This window comes from Syngnathus acus, chromosome 3 (genome assembly GCF_901709675.1).
Source record: "Syngnathus acus chromosome 3, fSynAcu1.2, whole genome shotgun sequence".
NCBI classification, from domain to species: domain Eukaryota; kingdom Metazoa; phylum Chordata; class Actinopteri; order Syngnathiformes; family Syngnathidae; genus Syngnathus; species Syngnathus acus.
The window spans coordinates 13579924-13598238 of NC_051089.1; the positions used below are offsets into that span (position 1 = coordinate 13579924).

At 42.0% G+C, this 18315-nt stretch overlaps 1 protein-coding gene and 25 non-coding genes across 26 annotated transcripts in view; 25 read left to right on the forward strand and 1 right to left on the reverse strand.

Annotated features, from left to right (window-relative positions):
• tspan4a (tetraspanin 4a) overlaps window positions 1-8299 on the reverse strand; it is an 84549-nt gene extending 76250 nt beyond the window's left edge. The window contains exon 1 of the mRNA XM_037247745.1: window positions 8199-8299. The gene's annotated coding sequence lies outside the window, so the exon portion shown is untranslated. The remainder of the gene's footprint in view (window positions 1-8198) is intronic.
• A 2107-nt stretch (window positions 8300-10406) lies between these two features.
• On the forward strand, window positions 10407-10478 carry trnac-gca. The gene has a single exon. It is a non-coding gene; the product is annotated as a tRNA-Cys (tRNA).
• Window positions 10479-10993: 515 nt separating this feature from the next.
• trnac-gca lies at window positions 10994-11065 on the forward strand. Its single transcript has one exon. It is a non-coding gene; the product is annotated as a tRNA-Cys (tRNA).
• Window positions 11066-11191: 126 nt separating this feature from the next.
• Window positions 11192-11263, forward strand: trnac-gca. Its single transcript has one exon. It is a non-coding gene; the product is annotated as a tRNA-Cys (tRNA).
• Window positions 11264-11587: 324 nt separating this feature from the next.
• Window positions 11588-11659, forward strand: trnac-gca. Its single transcript has one exon. It is a non-coding gene; the product is annotated as a tRNA-Cys (tRNA).
• Window positions 11660-11785: 126 nt separating this feature from the next.
• On the forward strand, window positions 11786-11857 carry trnac-gca. The gene has a single exon. It is a non-coding gene; the product is annotated as a tRNA-Cys (tRNA).
• Window positions 11858-12180: 323 nt separating this feature from the next.
• On the forward strand, window positions 12181-12252 carry trnac-gca. The gene has a single exon. It is a non-coding gene; the product is annotated as a tRNA-Cys (tRNA).
• Window positions 12253-12576: 324 nt separating this feature from the next.
• On the forward strand, window positions 12577-12648 carry trnac-gca. Its single transcript has one exon. It is a non-coding gene; the product is annotated as a tRNA-Cys (tRNA).
• Window positions 12649-12921: 273 nt separating this feature from the next.
• trnac-gca lies at window positions 12922-12993 on the forward strand. The gene has a single exon. It is a non-coding gene; the product is annotated as a tRNA-Cys (tRNA).
• A 306-nt stretch (window positions 12994-13299) lies between these two features.
• trnac-gca lies at window positions 13300-13371 on the forward strand. Its single transcript has one exon. It is a non-coding gene; the product is annotated as a tRNA-Cys (tRNA).
• A 186-nt stretch (window positions 13372-13557) lies between these two features.
• trnac-gca lies at window positions 13558-13629 on the forward strand. The gene has a single exon. It is a non-coding gene; the product is annotated as a tRNA-Cys (tRNA).
• A 136-nt stretch (window positions 13630-13765) lies between these two features.
• trnac-gca lies at window positions 13766-13837 on the forward strand. Its single transcript has one exon. It is a non-coding gene; the product is annotated as a tRNA-Cys (tRNA).
• Window positions 13838-14207: 370 nt separating this feature from the next.
• On the forward strand, window positions 14208-14279 carry trnac-gca. Its single transcript has one exon. It is a non-coding gene; the product is annotated as a tRNA-Cys (tRNA).
• A 278-nt stretch (window positions 14280-14557) lies between these two features.
• Window positions 14558-14629, forward strand: trnac-gca. The gene has a single exon. It is a non-coding gene; the product is annotated as a tRNA-Cys (tRNA).
• A 146-nt stretch (window positions 14630-14775) lies between these two features.
• trnac-gca lies at window positions 14776-14847 on the forward strand. Its single transcript has one exon. It is a non-coding gene; the product is annotated as a tRNA-Cys (tRNA).
• Window positions 14848-15322: 475 nt separating this feature from the next.
• Window positions 15323-15394, forward strand: trnac-gca. Its single transcript has one exon. It is a non-coding gene; the product is annotated as a tRNA-Cys (tRNA).
• Window positions 15395-15520: 126 nt separating this feature from the next.
• trnac-gca lies at window positions 15521-15592 on the forward strand. Its single transcript has one exon. It is a non-coding gene; the product is annotated as a tRNA-Cys (tRNA).
• Window positions 15593-15727: 135 nt separating this feature from the next.
• trnac-gca lies at window positions 15728-15799 on the forward strand. Its single transcript has one exon. It is a non-coding gene; the product is annotated as a tRNA-Cys (tRNA).
• A 368-nt stretch (window positions 15800-16167) lies between these two features.
• Window positions 16168-16239, forward strand: trnac-gca. The gene has a single exon. It is a non-coding gene; the product is annotated as a tRNA-Cys (tRNA).
• A 275-nt stretch (window positions 16240-16514) lies between these two features.
• Window positions 16515-16586, forward strand: trnac-gca. Its single transcript has one exon. It is a non-coding gene; the product is annotated as a tRNA-Cys (tRNA).
• A 150-nt stretch (window positions 16587-16736) lies between these two features.
• trnac-gca lies at window positions 16737-16808 on the forward strand. The gene has a single exon. It is a non-coding gene; the product is annotated as a tRNA-Cys (tRNA).
• A 304-nt stretch (window positions 16809-17112) lies between these two features.
• trnac-gca lies at window positions 17113-17184 on the forward strand. The gene has a single exon. It is a non-coding gene; the product is annotated as a tRNA-Cys (tRNA).
• A 126-nt stretch (window positions 17185-17310) lies between these two features.
• trnac-gca lies at window positions 17311-17382 on the forward strand. The gene has a single exon. It is a non-coding gene; the product is annotated as a tRNA-Cys (tRNA).
• Window positions 17383-17525: 143 nt separating this feature from the next.
• trnac-gca lies at window positions 17526-17597 on the forward strand. The gene has a single exon. It is a non-coding gene; the product is annotated as a tRNA-Cys (tRNA).
• A 370-nt stretch (window positions 17598-17967) lies between these two features.
• On the forward strand, window positions 17968-18039 carry trnac-gca. Its single transcript has one exon. It is a non-coding gene; the product is annotated as a tRNA-Cys (tRNA).
• Window positions 18040-18182: 143 nt separating this feature from the next.
• Window positions 18183-18254, forward strand: trnac-gca. The gene has a single exon. It is a non-coding gene; the product is annotated as a tRNA-Cys (tRNA).
• The last annotated feature ends 61 nt before the right edge of the window (window positions 18255-18315 follow it).

The window sequence follows — 18315 nt, forward strand, 5'->3', positions numbered from 1 at the left end:
CGATATTATGGTGTGTTTTGTTTCGACTCCGCTAATTACAGTGCTCTGGTTGATTGAGAGCAATCACATCTATCTTTAAATGAAATGTCAAAACTTTACGCCATTTGTGCATCTTATTTATGGATAAAGTTAATGCATAGCATTCACAACTGTACCAAGTTTCTCATAATTGTTTGATCAATTACAAAATTAGAAGCTATTGTGCTGGTATGAAAGCCTTCTCTTTCCAATTTGATTTGTACCATAGCAAACTGTAAGAGGAAATTTTTACTGGTTGGAGCAGCAAAAGATAGTGAAGGGGATTCAAAAGGCAAACAATATCATGAAACAGAAGCTTTATCAAATAAAGCACATGAGAAGGAGGAAACAATCTCTAGAGCATTAGCTGAAGCAGCAGCAAGGATGTACATTTACGCTTTGTGTCAATTGCACAGAAAATACTGCACAAACGCTTTGTGATGCTGAAAGTGTGAGGGCTGCTACACTTTCTTGCAAAGTTAAAATTGAGTACGCCCTGCCAAAAGCCCACTCTGGCACTTTGTGCAAATGCAATTAAGATACAAATAAGATATTTTATAAGGTAAAATAATTGGAAAATGAAAACTGACTGAGTTTAATTTGGTTTTCTCTGTAATATCAGAATATTTTACACCACACATGCATAATGTGCTCACAGGGATGTTTTTCCCAAACGTATTACATCACGTTCAGCTATTGAACATAAATATTTGGAATTCCTATCTCCAGCCTATTGTATTGTGCTGTCACAAGTAACTAGAGGCAGTCAACAGCCGTCACCATGTTATAGAAATTAGAAAAATTGATGTTGTTCTTTGAAATGCACTGCATGTGTCTCGGTCCAATTATTCACAACACTGTCGGTTGAACATTTGTTATTTGTTGATAAAAATTATATTTTTTTGTGAATGTGACATCTGTAGATGTTTTTGACAAAAAGATGGGTATATCTTAGTGACTGTGAACGGAGATGATGATGGTGATGATTGAATGATTATATTTATTTACACTCAAAAACTAATTATTGTTTTCATCAGATACCATAGATCAAGGGTGTCAAACTCATTTTTCTCGCGGGCCGCATTGTAGTCATAGCTTCTTTCGGAGGGCCATTATGACTGTCAACCCAAATAAATGTATGAGCACCTCATATTATATACAGTATAAGCTACAAAACTAACTGACAAATAACTCCTTTTCAAATCAGACAAGTAAAAACTGGTCAAATATTAAAAAAAAAAAAAAGATATTATTAAAAGTGAAGACAATTTGCAATTCTAGTAATGACACACAAATTTGATGCACAATTTGTCTTCGCGGGCCACATCAAATGATGTGGCGGGCCGTATCTGGCCCCCGGGCCTTGAGTTTGACACCTGTGCCATAGATGATCAAAATAATTCGGCACGACCTGCTTTGCACCTCATTTTGAAAATATGGGCGTATTAGACAAGCATGTCACTGAACATCTGCAGCATGTGTTCATCATTAGGTTTGTCAAGGTTAACTCGTGGGCTTTTTTTTTTTAACCTTACCTTCAAAGGGACTTATCGACATAATCCACCTTTAAGTAACACCACTATTAGGCCATGATTATAGAAACCATCAATTATAAAATCACACAACTGTGCTATGTTGAGCATCTGGAGCAGTTTAGAATCTAATAAATGACAAAAGGTTTTAAAAAAGTGCGTGCCTGCGTGCCTGCGTGCCTGCATGCGTGCGTGTGCATTGCATCCATCCATCCATTATCTGAACAGCTTATCCTTATCCTGGAGCCTATCCCTGCTGACTGTGAGCAGTAGGCGGGGGACACCCTAAATGTGTGTGTAATTACAGATTCGACAGGTGTTTTGGAGCCAACTGGCATCTGTATCTCATTCAAAAAGAATTACTAAAACATGCCTGTTTAACCTGTCTTGAACCGCACTACACTACCAGATCGTCAGCACTCTTTGTTAAGTTACTAGTTGCATCCAGGCATTAAGAAAGTTCTAGTTTGTATTTACCAGTGGTGGGCCGTCAGGGCCTGCAAGGCCTTCTCTGCTGGCCTAAAAATATCTGAATCACAGACTGACGTTAATTATATTTTGTCCATGAATAAATTTAATACGTATTCATGGACAAGATTTATTTAAAATGTATTTAATATGTATTCAATAATTCCAAATGGTCTGTCCTGCTTCCTTTCATTGCGATAGTTAGTGAGGGTTGGATTGATTCAGCCGGAGCACTAATGAAGGCCTAGATGTGAAATGCACGGCCCGCTACCCTGCCCTGTTCTCCCTTCTGCTTCCTCCTCATCTCTTGGACACCTGGAGGCTGCATTCATTTTCCTGCAACCCTCTCAAACAAGGAGAATTTCACTCCAACAACCGCAATACCCATGTTACAAAATAATATAACTACATCGCAATCTGCTGTTCGTCTCTTATATCTGTTGTTGGATACTCCTCATAAACGGAACCTAAACAAAATTAATGTTTGGTTGATTATTCTCTTTTTGTAATAATGCTTCCTGCTAATAAATTTGACACTGTTGGAACACCTGTTTGTGTTTCTTGTAAATGGTGCTACATTTGTAAATAATCTGCATTTGAGGGATGAGCAGCAGAGCCGAAAATGTGGGTTGGCCCATGAAAAAAAAAAAGAAGCAAAATCATCTCTGTCAATAGTAGACAGCTTACTTTGTTGTTGCCATTGACGATTGTTGCGTTTCTGGTGTCTGAAAATGCGGAGAAATATTATGTTCACTGATGAGTCCAGATTCTGCCTAGAGCAGTTGGATCAAAATGTGGAGACGGCGCTGAGAACACCATTCTGATTGATGAGCTGATGGAGTAAAATATTTTGGAGGAGGCAGTGGGGCAGCAATCACTGTAGCCTGCAATAATAAGCTCTGTAGCTCATCTTGATGAATAATTCATTATGAAGTTAGCTGGTTATGTATCACAGAATAACCATTATTCTAAATGGATTATCTTGTTTTGACATTACACATTTTTTGTGGAAGTCAGAAACTCAACAAACATATGGGGAAGCAGTTAAAGGTGGAAAAAAATATTGAGTTTTTACAGACGCTCTTCTGTCAACTCAGAAAAGTCAGAAAGCAAAAGTGGTGCTATCAGCAATACACTGAAGGCTTCTTTGCAAAATCTACACTACACAAGGAGGAAATAGGCATCTGTAGAGTATTGCTCGTCACTTCCAACATTTTTGTCTCCATGGCAACTAATCTGAAGGCTTTGATGGAAAAAAGGTGCCTTGTTAACTTCACGATTGATATGACAATTGTAAAGAACGGCAGAGTAAGAATGTTAATCATAGCACTGACCACAATTTCAAAACCGTTTGAACAATTGTCCTTGGTCACGTGTGTTTCTGCATAACAATATTAAGATGAGAACATTTTTATCCCCAATCAAATGTCTGTCTGTCTGTACATACGTACGTACGTATGTATGTATGTACCGTAATTTCTCGACTATTTCTCGACAAATTATAAGCCGCACGAGCAAAAATCTGGAAAAATTGTGTGTGCGTGTGTGTGCGTGTGTATACATATATATGTACGTACGTATATATATGTATATATATATATATATACACACAGGGTCCGGATAAATGATCTGACACAGGTTTAATAAAATGCAAATAAATTAACGTTTATCAAGGACGAATCTGTAACTGCAACACAACGAGCGACCCGTTTGCACTTCAGACTTGGGAGACATGATCCCGTACCTGCTTGAAACACAATCTTGTTATGGGTTACTAACTTCAGAGCCAGTGGATCAGCATTGAAACAAAAATCAACCGGCCGATCTCGCACCGCCAGAACTCCAGAAAATATGGTAGCGGTAAGAGCTTAAGTTCAACAGTCTCCACGGCGTTCAGCAAAAGTGCACTGCAGGGCACATTTCCATTTTCTTATTTGCCCTTAGAGTGCAACAAGAATAAAACTAGTACAGAAATTGACAATATTTTTTAAATGCAAATGTTTTCATTCTTGTTAGTGTGATTTTCTAAGATTGCCTTTCAAAACATTCCAGTGTGTTTGGTTGTGAATGTAGGCTCTTAATTCCAGCAATCTATGTCAATCTATGTTATGTTACTCAGTAGAGCATAATTTATATTTTATATGTCTAAACAGTGAGATTACGTACAAAATTAAACTGAAAGTGCCACAGACCTTTTCAGTTTGCAGACAACATCAGAATCCGTCATAGTACAAAACAGAGCCGCAGCTGCACCGAATGTATAAATAAGTGAGGCACAGGCCAAAAAAATCAATCCTGAATTAATCCAATTTAATCAGATCAGAGAAACAGTGAAGATTAAACAATTGAATCAAAATTAGATCAACAACCACACACGCATCTGTAAGCAAGATGTTATTTCATCCACAAATTACTCAGCATAAAACACAACATAGAGGTTTGCAGTATTCATAGCTGCACTCGAACGTGTGTGTATGTAAATATACACGTTCAAATGCAGTTATGAATCTACTGTAAATCTACATAGTAAAACACAAATGTACACAAGATGCTTGGATTTCTGGAGCTTTGCAAACAAATTAGAGGGAACAGTATGCTCCTTTTATCTTAAATGGAAATTGAAGGATATGTGTAGATTAGACAGCTCCTGCATCACCCAAGAGAACTAAAAATAACAGGCTGTGTAAAATTACTGTTGCTACTTTCACTACATACAGAGAAAACATTCTGACAAATATTTCAATAGACCATATAATTGAGGGCTTCATTTAGGAAAGCTTTTTGATAGCTGTGATGATCTGAAAATATATGAGAATGTGAGGAGGGTAGTGAACATAAAGCAAAGAAGGGGAAAAACATGCTCCTTTTTTGTCATTTTTAAACTGGGTGTGATAGTGGGAGTCAGTGGCTTTGAAAGACTGTGGTTACATACCGTGGTTTTCATTCTAAGCAGTTCTCATCGAGGAGACAAAATAGACCTTTCAAAATGTACAAGGCCAAGCTAGTGCTTTACATCTCAAAAGGTCTGGTTGAACAATAAAACGTGAAACAATAATATTATTTGCCCTTGTTTGTCAGGGTAGCTCAAGAATAAATCCTTTGTGCAACTTTCAATTTTTTTTTGTAACATCATAAAACACCTAAGATTTTGTTTTTGCCAATTGAAACCATCTGCTCTGCCTGGATAATGGCTAATGACTGTACTCCTATATTTGCTGTGGTTCAGAATAACATAAATTGGAAAAGTATTTTGCGGTTTGTACTTGAAAACATTGTACGAGTTTCAATAAAAATGTGGTTCTTGCAAAAGTCACTGTGGATGAAATGCCTACTATACGTTGCTATTAATGTAATCAATAAAAAATATTTTAAGGTAGGTTTAGCAAATACAACTTATGATTTATTTGTAAATTGTGTATTTGTATATGTGTGGAAACTAATACAATTTAAAAGAGATTACAAATCCATAATGATATTTAATTCTCTTGGTCTATTGCCATCCCAGAATTCGACCCTTGAGCACCTCTATTCTTGTGCGAATACTACTGCAATGATAAAAAAAAAACAGGAAACAATAATACCATTTGCATTTTTACTTAAATCCAAAACAACACTATCTCCTTCCTTTCCATGACTGCTGAAGTTTGGGCATAATGTATTTAAAAAATTAATTCAATTTTGGAATCAAAAAGAAACTGGGGGGGGGACAAAAACTTAAGACAAAAGTACACAAGTTAAATTCAATCAACCCACTAGTGCATGCACAACACAAATACACCATTAGGGGGTAGTATACTTCACCCCTGTTGAAACCATTCACAGTAGAGCTAGTGTTTAGGACACATATGTGGAGTGGTACCACACCCAGAGAAGCCCACAAGTGAACCACAGAAGTGCACTTAGACAAACACCACCAACTAGCTGTGACTCTTCAAGAAAACACCCCACACCTCTCTACTGAACTATATTTTCCACCGTGTCTTTGTGAATACCATGAGGCCTTACGGAATGTTACCCACAGACAACACATGTAAAGAATGTTGTAATAGTATTATTCTTGACTACAGTGTGCAGACTGATTGTAAACAACAGCGGGTTAAGATGGCCAACTGCCATGAGCCATCACTTCAGCCACACTGAAGTTGATAACTATGGGAGGACACGGGAAAAGGAAGCTGCCTCCTTTTTCGTAACTGTCTGCATGCACATCCTGGAAAGTGTCAAGCCGAGCTATGAGTGAGCTAGTGATTTTATGAGTGGTCGTTTGGTTCCATAAAGAGCACAAGTTAAGTAGCTCTCATAGGAAATGAAGCAATCATTTGGTTTGAGCTGAAAGCTAAACGTTCTGCCGTGTGTCCAAAACATAAACAAATAATGCCAATAATGCTTTACACGTATTATGCCTCATGAAAAAGAAAATAAAGTCGATGATACGGAAAGCAAGTTCTCATATGAAGTAGCGTACAAAGTTCGGGACAGAAATAATGGGCCTTGTGATACAGTAACGTGCATATACTTTTGTATATGCTTCATTGTAGTAATCCTTTATTGATAGCCCCGTACAAAACAAGAACACAAAAGAAAAACAATACTGTACATAGTACGAAGATTTATGCAATTTATGTAAATGCTTAGACTTAAATCTATAACAGCCTCACCCACTTATTTAAGGTAACTACCATATTCGCTGCCATTCCATTGATGGAATTTAATTATTAGGTGCTAAATCTTCTCCTAATGGTAGCTATCAAAATAACCAACAAAGGTTTTTTGTCATTTTAAGTGTGATGACTTCACTTGTAAATGTGCATGCTTCAGAGATGTCTTGTGGGGGTTTTTTTGCCCCTCATTTTAAAGCAGTTCCCAACATGCTTTGGCCAAAATACTGCAAGAATCTAGAATTGCAACAATCTATGAACCGCTCTTTTGAAATCAAACCGTTGTATCAGCTTATGTAAATGAGCTACAGCTCACCGTTATTCTTTATATTGCCATGACGACCAGAGTCAAAGCTGTTTCAAGCCCCCCAAAAAATTTTACTCTTTAAGGAATAAACCAGTGTGAAGTCTGCCTGAGCACGCATAAACAAACTAAAAGCATTGATTAAATTTTCAACCTACCAGAAGCCTTAAAATGTAAGCGACTGCGACAAATATATTAGGCTCTTTTTGGGCTCATGCCAGCAAGGCCGTGCCCCACCGGATTCAGCTGATGGTGCAGTTTTCCTTTCTTTGCATATCCAAGGTATTTTATATTCAATATAGAATGGTGACAAAATTGTTGGCCTTTGACAACGACAGATTTTGTTTTTGCTCTGTGTGCGCGCGCGCGCGCGTGTGGGGGGGGGGCGTGCGCGTGTGCGTGCGTGCGCACCTGGTGGACTGAAGTGTTTACCTAAAGTTAACGTGACCAAGAAGCAATGAAATTCAGTTAATGTGATCTTCATAATAATCATTAGAAATACATATTGTATAAACAAAGAAATCAATGGAAGTTAAAATGTAAGTGTAAATGTATTTGCCTTAATAAGTGCCAGATCTTAGAACTTACTTTTAAACGTGACTTATTTCCTTCACTGCACCAACATAAAGACGCATTGTGAGGTGGTGAATTTTACTGAAATACATATTTTAGAAGTCCTGGGACAAGCAAAGTTCCTTTGAGCCATTCTGAAAAGAGAAAGAGAAGGGAGGGAATACTCCCCGGAATGGTTGGTATTTTGAAATGTTGGACTTATCCACAAGTTTATTTCTGGCTTACATCGTGGTCTAGACAATCAAGAGCTCACAATGTCCACCATCATAACATGTTTACAAAAGGAGACGTGAAAACGTGGCTAGTGAAAGCATCTTTGCTTGTAAAAAAAAAAAAACATTGCGACTGTGAACATTAAACTTCAGTGTGATCCATTATGTAAAACAGAAGCAACATTCATTCAAGAAATTCCCTTCAAGGTGAACAGTGAAATGGTGCAGATACGCATCCTCACTAAACAACTTTAGCACACCAGCAATTCCCTTCACCAAACAGTTAGACAAGTTGTCTGACACCAAAGCAACCACATGGTAAATCTTGACCAAAAGAGAAATTCAAAAACCGGTGCATTCTGAGTTATAGAATAAATGCGCGTTTCCAATAAATAGTAATAATTTTGAATAGTAACAAACAAAAAACACTTACCCTTATTTATGGCTCTTTTTCTCTATACCGGCTGCTCTCTCTTTCCTGCAGTGTGGCAAAACTTCCCAAGCTTTTTCCTTTCCAAAGAGCCTCTCTCTCCCTCCTGCCACATGGGGGCACATGTGACTGACATTCGACCTGTAAAAACAAATGCTGACATCTAGTGGCAGAAGAAATCAGTAGCATTTTAAAGCGCTATAAAAATCGTCCTTTGCGATGATGGTTTGGAAAATGAAATTCACTGAAAGTGTGAAATATAAAGGTAGGGAAGGACGGGCGGGCGTAATATTGGGCAAGTTTTTTCTTCCAAATTGTAATTCTGTATATTTCATATTATATTATGAGTTACTTGCATTTTCCCCCAATATTAGTAATATTATAATACCATCTATGTACAGTGATAATTTATTTATATTCAAATTACTTTTAATATATTAATGAGGTTGAAATATGAAATTTGCAATCATGGATGGTACAATTAGCTTGTATTGAGGATTTGTTTATGGTGGACGGTATAATTTTAAACGTTACTGCCTTTGAATATTATATGCATCAATACCAAGGGTTTACGGGTATATGACAGTTTTATTAAATCAGTCACTTTCATACAATCATCCCCAACAATAGCAAAACAAAAAGTGAATTTGGACCCAGAACCTCTCAACTGAAGCAGTTTAGCATACAATACATTTGGGTCTTACATTCAGTTGGGGTCATCAGGTTCAATGTACATTATTACAGTATGTTATATACTTATTAACAACAATGTTGTTTTTTTACTTAGCAGTGATTGACAATCTTGCGTGGGTGGTATTTTTCTTGCATTGTTCAGGGATTTAGTTATTTTTCAAGCCCCCAAACCAGTTACACAGTGGACAGAGGCATCATAATTTTGAATTGCTCATCCATCTCGGGGTTATTTTGAGGTCGCCTCAATCTCACAAACACAATATATTGGCACCGGGAATGCTTGGAGGGAATCGTTATATCTGGCCCAAGCATCCACTTGGACTGCGGATTTACAGATAACGTTTTGGTGGTCAGAATTACAGGTTACCTTCAGCGTAACAAAATATGTTTTTGGCCATATACTACTAAAAATTAGAAAGATTTCACATTACTCTCGCGACTGCCATAATGTGATGGCATTTCATTATATCTTTGGTTGTGATTGACAAGACCTGGAATACAATGGTGAACCATTAATGTCTGAATCAATAAGGAACATAATTGTCTCAGAGTTTGAATTGCCATAAGAAAAGTCTGACTTATATCTTACAATTATTTTTGTTTACCATTTGGAATTAAATGCTTCCTGAGTGTTGAAATGAATAACATTACCATTTTGTAATAAACCCGATTCCGTGTGAGTGTTTTTGCACTAGATTTGTCTTGTTCCTACTTATTTGTTTCTCTTAGGATACGACTACCAGAAACTGAATACTCATCACAATCATTTAAACAATTGTTTTACTAGCTGCATTTCCCCTCTGTGGAACATATATAAAAAACATTCCTCATTTCAGAAAGGTTAATGGACAGCTTGACTGTGACAACATAATATGGTGCCAAAAATTCCCATTATTTGCCCTCATCCATGTTCTACACCACTTATTTTGTTCATGGTGAAATATTACGACACTTATTTGCCATCACTCACAGGGCTGTCACAGAGACCATGCATGAAAGGTTCCTTTCCAATCCTCAGTTGAAATGTTTTTGGACTGTGAACTAAAGGGAAGGCAAATATCAAACACATGGAAAACAGAAAGGATCTGAACCAAGATTCAAACACAAACTTTTAATGAGCTAAATTTGCACACTCTTTGGTTTGTCCTGCCACCTAATGCAGAAGTCTGCGAAGACAACTCAGGTGGAGATGCTTGAGCTGTCGGATATGTCTGCCATCCAGGTCTCGCTAGCGTAAAGAACCACTGCTTGGTAGACCCTCAGCTTGGTGGACAGACTGAGTTCCTTTCACTCCCATACGTTCTCACAGAGTCTCCCGAAAGCAGCGCTGGCCTGAGCGATCCTGTTGTTGACCTCAACGTCGATGTTCACCGCTCGTGAAGGCACTGCCTAGATAGGTGAAGTCCACTGCTTGTAGCTTCTGTGATATGAGGGTCCTGGTACAGTGGTAGAGCATTTGACTGCAGAGGTCCCCCAGTTCAAATCAGTGTGCCCCCTTTCTAGCTCTTTGTCAACCCAGGGGGTATAGCTCAGTGGTAGAGCATTTGACTGCAGATCAAGAGGTCCCCAGTTCAAATCTGGGTGCCCCCTTCCAAGCTCTTTTGTAGACCCAGGTCCTTTGCCCCACACAGGGCTATTTTACAGCACATTTACAAGTACCGAGTCTCTGGTTCTAAGTAACTTTTTATTTTTCAGGAAATACACGCGATTACAGTGTAGCTCAGTGGTAGAGAATTTGACTGCAGATCGAGAGGTCCCCAGTTCAATTCTGGGTGCCCCCTCACTGGCTCTTTCTGGACATGACATCCCCTTGAGAACCTTCTTTTACAACAGTCACAAGTACCTATTTGAACCGGCTCTGGTTCTTAGTCATTAATTTATTTGTCAGTAATCAAAAGTACAAAGGTGGGTCCTTTATCTCAGTGGTAGAGCATTTAACTGCACATCAAGAAGTCCCGAGTTTGAGTCGTTTGCGGCTCTTACCAGACACAAGTCCTTTGCCCCCCTGAAGGGCTTCCATTACAGCAGAGCCAGCAATAACCATTTGCAGCGGCTCTGGCTCTGTCACTCTTTCATGTGTCAGGACAAATACACACAGAGGGCCAGGGGGTATAGCTCAGTGGTAGAGCATTTGACTGCAGATCAAGAGGTCCCCAGTTCAAATCTGGGTGCCCCCTTCCAAGCTCTTTTGTAGACCCAGGTCCTTTGCCCCACACAGGCCTATTTTACAGCACAGCAACAAGTACCGGGTCTCTGGTCCTAAGTAACTTTTTATTTTTCAGGAAATACACACTATTACGCCAGGGGGTGTAGCTCAGTGGTAGAGAATTTGACTGCAGATCAAGAGGTCCCCAGTTCAACTCTGGGTACCCCCTTACTGGCTCTTTCTGGACATGACATCCCCTCGAGAACCTTCTTTTACAACAGTCACAAGTACCTATTTGAACCGGCTCTGGTTCTTAGTTATTAATTTATTTGTCAGTAATCAAACGTACAAAGGTGGGTCCTATATCATAGTGGTAGAGCATTTGACTGCACATCAAGAAGTCCCGAGTTTGAGTCTATTGCGGCTCTTACCAGACACAAGTCCTTTGCCCCCTTGAAGGGCTTCCATTAGAGCAGAGCCAGCAATAACCATTTGCAGCGGCTCTGGCTCTGTCACTCTTTCATGTGTCAGGACAAATACACACAGAGGGCCAGGGGGTATAGCTCAGTGGTAGAGCATTTGACTGCAGATCAAGAGGTCCCCAGTTCAAATCTGGGTGCCCCCTTCCAAGCTCTTTTGTAGACCCAGGTCCTTTGCCCCACACAGGGCTATTTTACAGCACAGCCACGAGTACTGGGTCTCTGGTCCTAAGTAACTTTTTATTTTTCAGGAAATACACACTATTACGCCAGGGGGTGTAGCTCAGTGGTAGAGCATTTGACTGCAGATCAAGAGGTCCCCAGTTCAACTCTGGGTACCCCCTTACTGGCTCTTTCTGGACATGACATCCCCTCGAGAACCTTCTTTTACAACAGTCACAAGTACCTATTTGAACCGGCTCTGGTTCTTAGTTATTAATTTATTTGTCAGTAATCAAACGTACAAAGGTGGGTCCTATATCATAGTGGTAGAGCATTTGACTGCACATCAAGAAGTCCCGAGTTTGAGTCTATTGCGGCTCTTACCAGACACAAGTCCTTTGCCCCCTTGAAGGGCTTCCATTAGAGCAGAGCCAGCAATAACCATTTGCAGCGGCTCTGGTTCCGTCACTTTTTCATGTGTCAGGAGACACGAGCACATGGGCCAGGGGGTATAGCTCAGTGGTAGAGCATTTGACTGCAGATCAAGAGGTCCCCAGTTCAACTCTGGGTGCCCCCTCACTGGCTCCTTCTGGACATGACGTCCCCTCGAGGACCTTCTTTTACAACAGTCACAGGTACCTATTTGAACCAGCTCTGGTTCTTAGTCATTAATTTATTTGTCAGTAATCAAAAGTACAAAGGTGGGTGCTTTATCTCAGTGGTAGAGCATTTGACTGCACATCAATAAGTCCCGAGTTTGAGTCGTTTGCGGCTCTTACCAGACACAAATCCTTTGCCCCCCTGAAGGGCTTCCATCACAGCAGAGCCAGCAATAACCATTTGCAGCGGCTCTGGCTCTGTCACTCTTTTGTGTGTCAGGACAAATGCGCACAGTGGGCCAGGGGGTATAGCTCAGTGGTAGAGCATTTGACTGCAGATCAAGAGGTCCCCAGTTCAAATCTGGGTTCCCCCTTCCAGACTATTGTGTCCTTTGTCCTCCACAGGGCTATTTTACAGCAGAGCAAGAGGTACCGGGTCTCTGGTTCTAAGTCCCTTTTTGTTTTCAGGAAATCCAAGCTATTAAGCCAGGGGGTGTCGCTCAGTGGTGGAGCATTTGACTGCAGATCAAGAGGTCCCCAGTTCAGCTCTGGGTGCCCCCCCACTGACCCACGTCTTTTACAGCAGCCTTACCAAGTCCGGCGCTTTTAATTTAGCCAGGCTATATAGCTCAGTTTGAGAGAACACAGGGGGTATAGCTCAGTGGTAGAGCATTTGACTGCAGATCAAGAGGTCCCCAGTTCAACTCTGGGTACCCCCTTGCAGACTCTTTGTACATTGAGGTCTTTGCCCTCAACGGGTGTCTCTTACAGCAGAGCCTGAGGTACCAAGTCTGTTGTTCTTAGTTGTCTAATTCTTAGTAAATCAAGCCAGCGTATATTGCGCTGTGATAGAGCACTTGACTGCCCAGTTCAATTCTATGAGCCTGCTTATTGGCTCATTCTCAACACAAGTCTTTTGCCCCCCAAGAGGGGCTTCTTCTACAGCCCAGCCGGAGGTACTCATTAGAAGTGGCTCCGATTTTAAGTCATTTTTATGGTCTGTTAGGAAATTGCTTCCAACGTCAGGGGGTATAGCTCAGTGGTAGAGCATTTGACTGCAGATCAAGAGGTCCCCAGTTCGAATCTGGGTGCCCCCTCCCAGACTTGTGTAGACCCAGGTCCTTTGCCTCCCAGAAGGCTATTTTACAGCAGAGCCAGAAGTACCGGGTCTCTGGTCTGTTGCCCCCCAAGAGGGGCTTCTTCTACAGCGCAGGTACCCATTAGCAGTGGCTCTGAGTTTAAATCTTATTTTTTTGCCTATTAGGAAGTTGCATTTAAAGTCAGGGGGTATAGCTCAGTGGTAGAGCATTTGACTGCAGATCAAGAGGTCCCCAGTTCAAATCTGGGTACCCCCTTGCAGACTCTTTGTACATCGAGGTCTTTGCCCCTTGTCGGGTGTCGTTTACAGCAGAGCCTGAGGTACCAAGTCTTTTCTTTGTTCATTTTTTAGTAAATCAAGCCAGGCTATATAGCTCAGTGATAGAGTACACAGGGGGTATAGCTCAGTGGTAGAGCATTTGACTGCAGATCAAGAGGTCCCCAGTTCAACTCTGGGTGCCCCCTTGCAGACTCTTTGTACATTGAGGTCTTTGACCCTCATCGGGTTGTTTTTACAGCAGAGCCTGAAGTACCAAGTCTGTTGTTCTTAGTCGTTTATTTTTTAGTAAATCAAAGCTGCTCAGCCAAGTGGTGTAGCTCAGTAGTAGTGCATTTGACTACAGATCAAGGGCTCCCCAGTTCAACGCTGGGTGCCCCCTCACTGGCCCATTCCGTATATGTCGTCCGCTCAAGGGGCCTCTTTTACAGCAGAGCCACAGGTAGTCATTTGCCCCCTTGAAGGGCTTCTATTACAGCAGAGCCAGCAATAACCATTTGCAATGTCTCTGGTTCTAAGTCACTTTTAATTTGTCACGAAATAAATGATAAAAGGCCAGGGGGTATAGCTCAGTGGTAGAGCATTTGACTGCAGATCAAGAGGTCCCTAGTTCAATTCTGGGTGCCCCCTTGCAGACCGAGGTCCTTTACCCCCTGGTGGATGTGTTTAAAGTAGTGCCAGAGGTACCTAGTCTCTAGTTCTAAGTCACTTATTTAATTTTCAGCAAATCAAGCAACGGGATATACTAGCTCAGTGGTAGAGCATTTGGCTGCCCAGTTCAATTCTATGTGCTCACTTACTGGCTCATTCTAGACACAAGCCTTTTGCCCCCCATTTTGCCCCATTCGAAGCGGCTCTGATTCTAAGTAAATTTTTCATTTTTCAGGAAATCAAATGCATATACCACTGGGGGTATAGCTCAGTGGTAGAGCATTTGACTGCAGATCAAGAGGTCCCCAGTTCAAATCTGGTTACCCCCTCACTGTGCTTTTCCAGACAAGTCTTTCATGTAGGTTGTCGACCCAGTGCAGGGCTTCTTTTACAGTAGAGCAACAGGTACCCATTTCAACTGGCTCTGGTTCCTAGTCATCAATTTATTTGCCATGTAATCAGAGTCTTACATGCAGGGGGTATAGCTCAGTGGTAGAGCATTTGACTGCAGATCAAGAGGTCCCTAGTTCAAATCTGGGTGCCCCCTTGCAGATTCTTTGTACATTGAGGTCCTTTACCCCTTATTACAGGGGTGGCCAACCCGCGGCTCTTTGCCGGGTTTCATGCGGCTCCTTTACGTTCGGCTCCCGCAAAGGAGGAGGGGCAAACCCATTCGGGGGATGTGGCTCTTTGCGGTACACAGTAAAAAAATGTGGCTCTTACTCTCTGACTGGTTGGCCACCCCTCCCTTATTGGGTGGCTTTTGCAGCAGAGCCTGAGGTACCAAATCAGTGGTTCTAAGTCACTTGTTTATTTTTTAGTAAATCAAGCCAGGGTATATAGCTCAGTGATAGAACACTTGACTGCCCAGTTCAATTCTATGTGCCCACTTATTGGCTCAAGCTAGACACAAGTCTGTTGCCCCCCAAGAGGGGCTTCTTCTACAGCACAGGTACCCATTAGGTGGCTCAGAGTTTAAGTCTTTTTTTTTTTTGCCTATTAGGAAGTTGCCATTAAAGTCAGGGGGTATAGCTCAGTGGTAGAGCATTTGACTGCAGATCAAGAGGTCCCCAGGTCAAATCTGGGTGCTCCCTTCCAGCCTCTTTTGTAGACCCAGGTCCTTTGCCCCCCACAGGGCTATTTTACAGCAGAGCCACAAGTACCGGGTCTCAGGTTCTAAGTCACTTTTTATTTTTCAGGAAACCAAAGCTGCTAAGCCAGGGGGTATAGCTCAGTGGTAGAGCATTTGACTGCAGATCAAGAGGTCCCCAGTTCAAATCTGGGTACCCCCTTGCGGACTCTTTGTACATCGAGGTCTTTGCCCCTTGTCGGGTGTCGTTTACAGCAGAGCCTGAGGTACCAAGTCTTTTTTTTTTCATTTTTTAGTAAATCAAGCCAGGCTATATAGCTCAGTGATAGAGTACACAGGGGGTATAGCTCAGTGGTAGAGCATTTGACTGCAGATCAAGAGGTCCCCAGTTCAACTCTGGGTTCCCCCTTGCAGACTCTTTGTATATTGAGGTCTTTGACCCTCATCGGGTTGTTTTTACAGCAGAGCCTGAAGTACCAAGTCTGTTGTTCTTAGTCGTTTATTTTTTAGTAAATCAAAGTTGCCCAGCCAAGTGGTGTAGCTCAGTAGTAGTGCATTTGACTGAAGATCGAGGGCTCCCCAGTTCAACGCTGGTTGCCCCCTCACTGGCCCATTCCGTATATGTCGTCCGCTCAAGTGGCCTCTTTTACAGCAGAGCCACAGGTAGTCATTTGCCCCCTTGAAGGGCTTCTATTACAGCAGAGCCAGCAATAACCATTTGCAGTCTCTGGTTCTAAGTCACTTTTAATTTGTCATGAAATAAATGATAAAAGGCCAGGGGGTATAGCTCAGTGGTAGAGCATTTGATTGCAGATCTAGAGGTCCGTAGTTCAATTCTGGGTGCCCCCTTGCAGACCGAGGTCCTTTACCCCCTGGTGGGTGTGTTTTACAGTAGCGCCAGAGGTACCCAGTCTCTAGTTCTAAGTCACTTATTTATTTTTCAGCAAATCAAGCAACGGGATATAGCTCAGTGGTAGAGCATTTGACTGCCCAGTTCAATTCTATGTGCCCACTTACTGGCTCATTCTAGACACAAGCCTTTTGCCCCCCATTTTGCCCCATTCGAAGCGGCTCTGATTCTAAGTAAATTTTTCATTTTTCAAGAAATCAAATGCTTTAAGACAGGGGGTGTAGCTCAGTGGTAGAGCATTTGACTGCAGATCAAGAGGTCCCCAGTTCAAATCTGGGTGCCCCCTCACTGTGCTTTTCCAGACATGTCTTTCATGTACGTAGGTTGTCTACCCAGTGCGGGGCTTCTTTTACAGTAGAGCAACAGGTACCCATTTTAACTGGCTCTGGTTCCTAGTCATCAATTTATTTGCCAAGTAATCAGAGTCTTACATGCAGTGGGTATAGCTCAGTGGTAGAGCATTTGACTGCAGATCAAGAGGTCCTGAGTTCAAATCTGGGTGCCCCCTTGCAGATTCTTTGTACATTGAGGTCCTTTACCCCTTATTGGGTGGCTTTTGCAGCAGAGCCTGAGGTACCAAATCTGTGGTTCTAAGTCACTTGTTTATTTTTTAGTAAATCAAGCCAGGGTATATAGCTCAGTGATAGAACACTTGACTGCCCAGTTCAATTCTATGTGCCCACTTATTGGCTCAAGCTAGACACAAGTCTGTTGCCCCCCAAGAGGGGCTTCTTCTACAGCACAGGTACCCATAAGAAGTGGCTCTAAGTATTTTTTTGTTTTTGCCTGTTAGGAAGTTGCCATTATAGTCAGGGGGTATAGCTCAGTGGTAGAGCATTTGACTGCAGATCAAGAGGTCCCCAGTTCAAATCTGGGTGCCCCCTTCCAGCCTCTTTTGTAGACCCAGGTCCTTTGCCCCCCACAGGGCTATTTTACAGCAGACCCACAAGTACCGGGTCTCAGGTTCTAAGTCACTTTTTATTTTTCAGGAAATCAAAGCTGCTAAGCCAGGGGGTGTAGCTCAGTGGTAGAGCATTTGACTGCAGATCAAGAGGTCCCCAGTTCAACTCTGGGTGCCCCCTTGCAGACTCTTTGTACATTTGAGGTCTTTGACCCTCATCGGGTTGTTTTTACAGCAGAGCCTGAAGTACCAAGTCTGTTGTTCTTAGTAGTTTATTTTTTAGTAAATAAAGCCAGGCTATATAGCTCAGTGATAGAGCACACAGGGGGTATAGCTCAGTGGTAGAGCATTTGACTGCAGATCAAGAGGTCCCCAGTTCAACTCTGGGTGCCCCCTTGCAGACTCTTTGTACATTGAGGTCTTTGACCCTCATCGGGTGTCTTTTACAGCAGAGCCTCAGGTACCAAGTCTGTCGTTCTTAGTCGTTTATTTTTTAGTAAATCAAACCTGCTCAGCCATGTGGTGTAGCTCAGTAGTAGAGCATTTGACTACAGATCGAGGGCTCCCCAGTTCAACGCTGGCTGCCACCTCACTGGCCCATTCCGTATATGTCGTCCGCTCAAGGAGCCTCTTTTACAGCAGAGCCACAGGTAGTCATTTGCCCCCTTGAAGGCCTTCTATTACAGCAGAGCCAGCAATAACCATTTGCGATGTCTCTGGTTCTAAGTCACTTTTAATTTGTCAAGAAATGAATGATAAAAGGCCAGGGGGTATAGCTCAGTGGTAGAGCATTTGACTGCAGATCAAGCGGTCCCCAGTTCAAATCTGGGTGCCCCCTCACTGCGCTTTTCCAGACATGTCTTTCATGTAGGTTGTCTACCCAGTGCGGGGCCCCTTTTACAGTAGAGCAACAGGTACCCATTGCTGGCTCTGGTTCCTAGTCATCAATTTATTTGTCAAGTAATCAGAGCCCCAAATGCAGGGGGTATAGCTCAGTGGTAGAGCATTTGACTGCAGATCAAGAGGTCCCTAGTTCAAATCTGGGTGCTCCCTTCCAGCCTCTTTTGTAGACCCAGGTCCTTTGCCCCCCACAGGGCTATTTTACAGCAGAGCC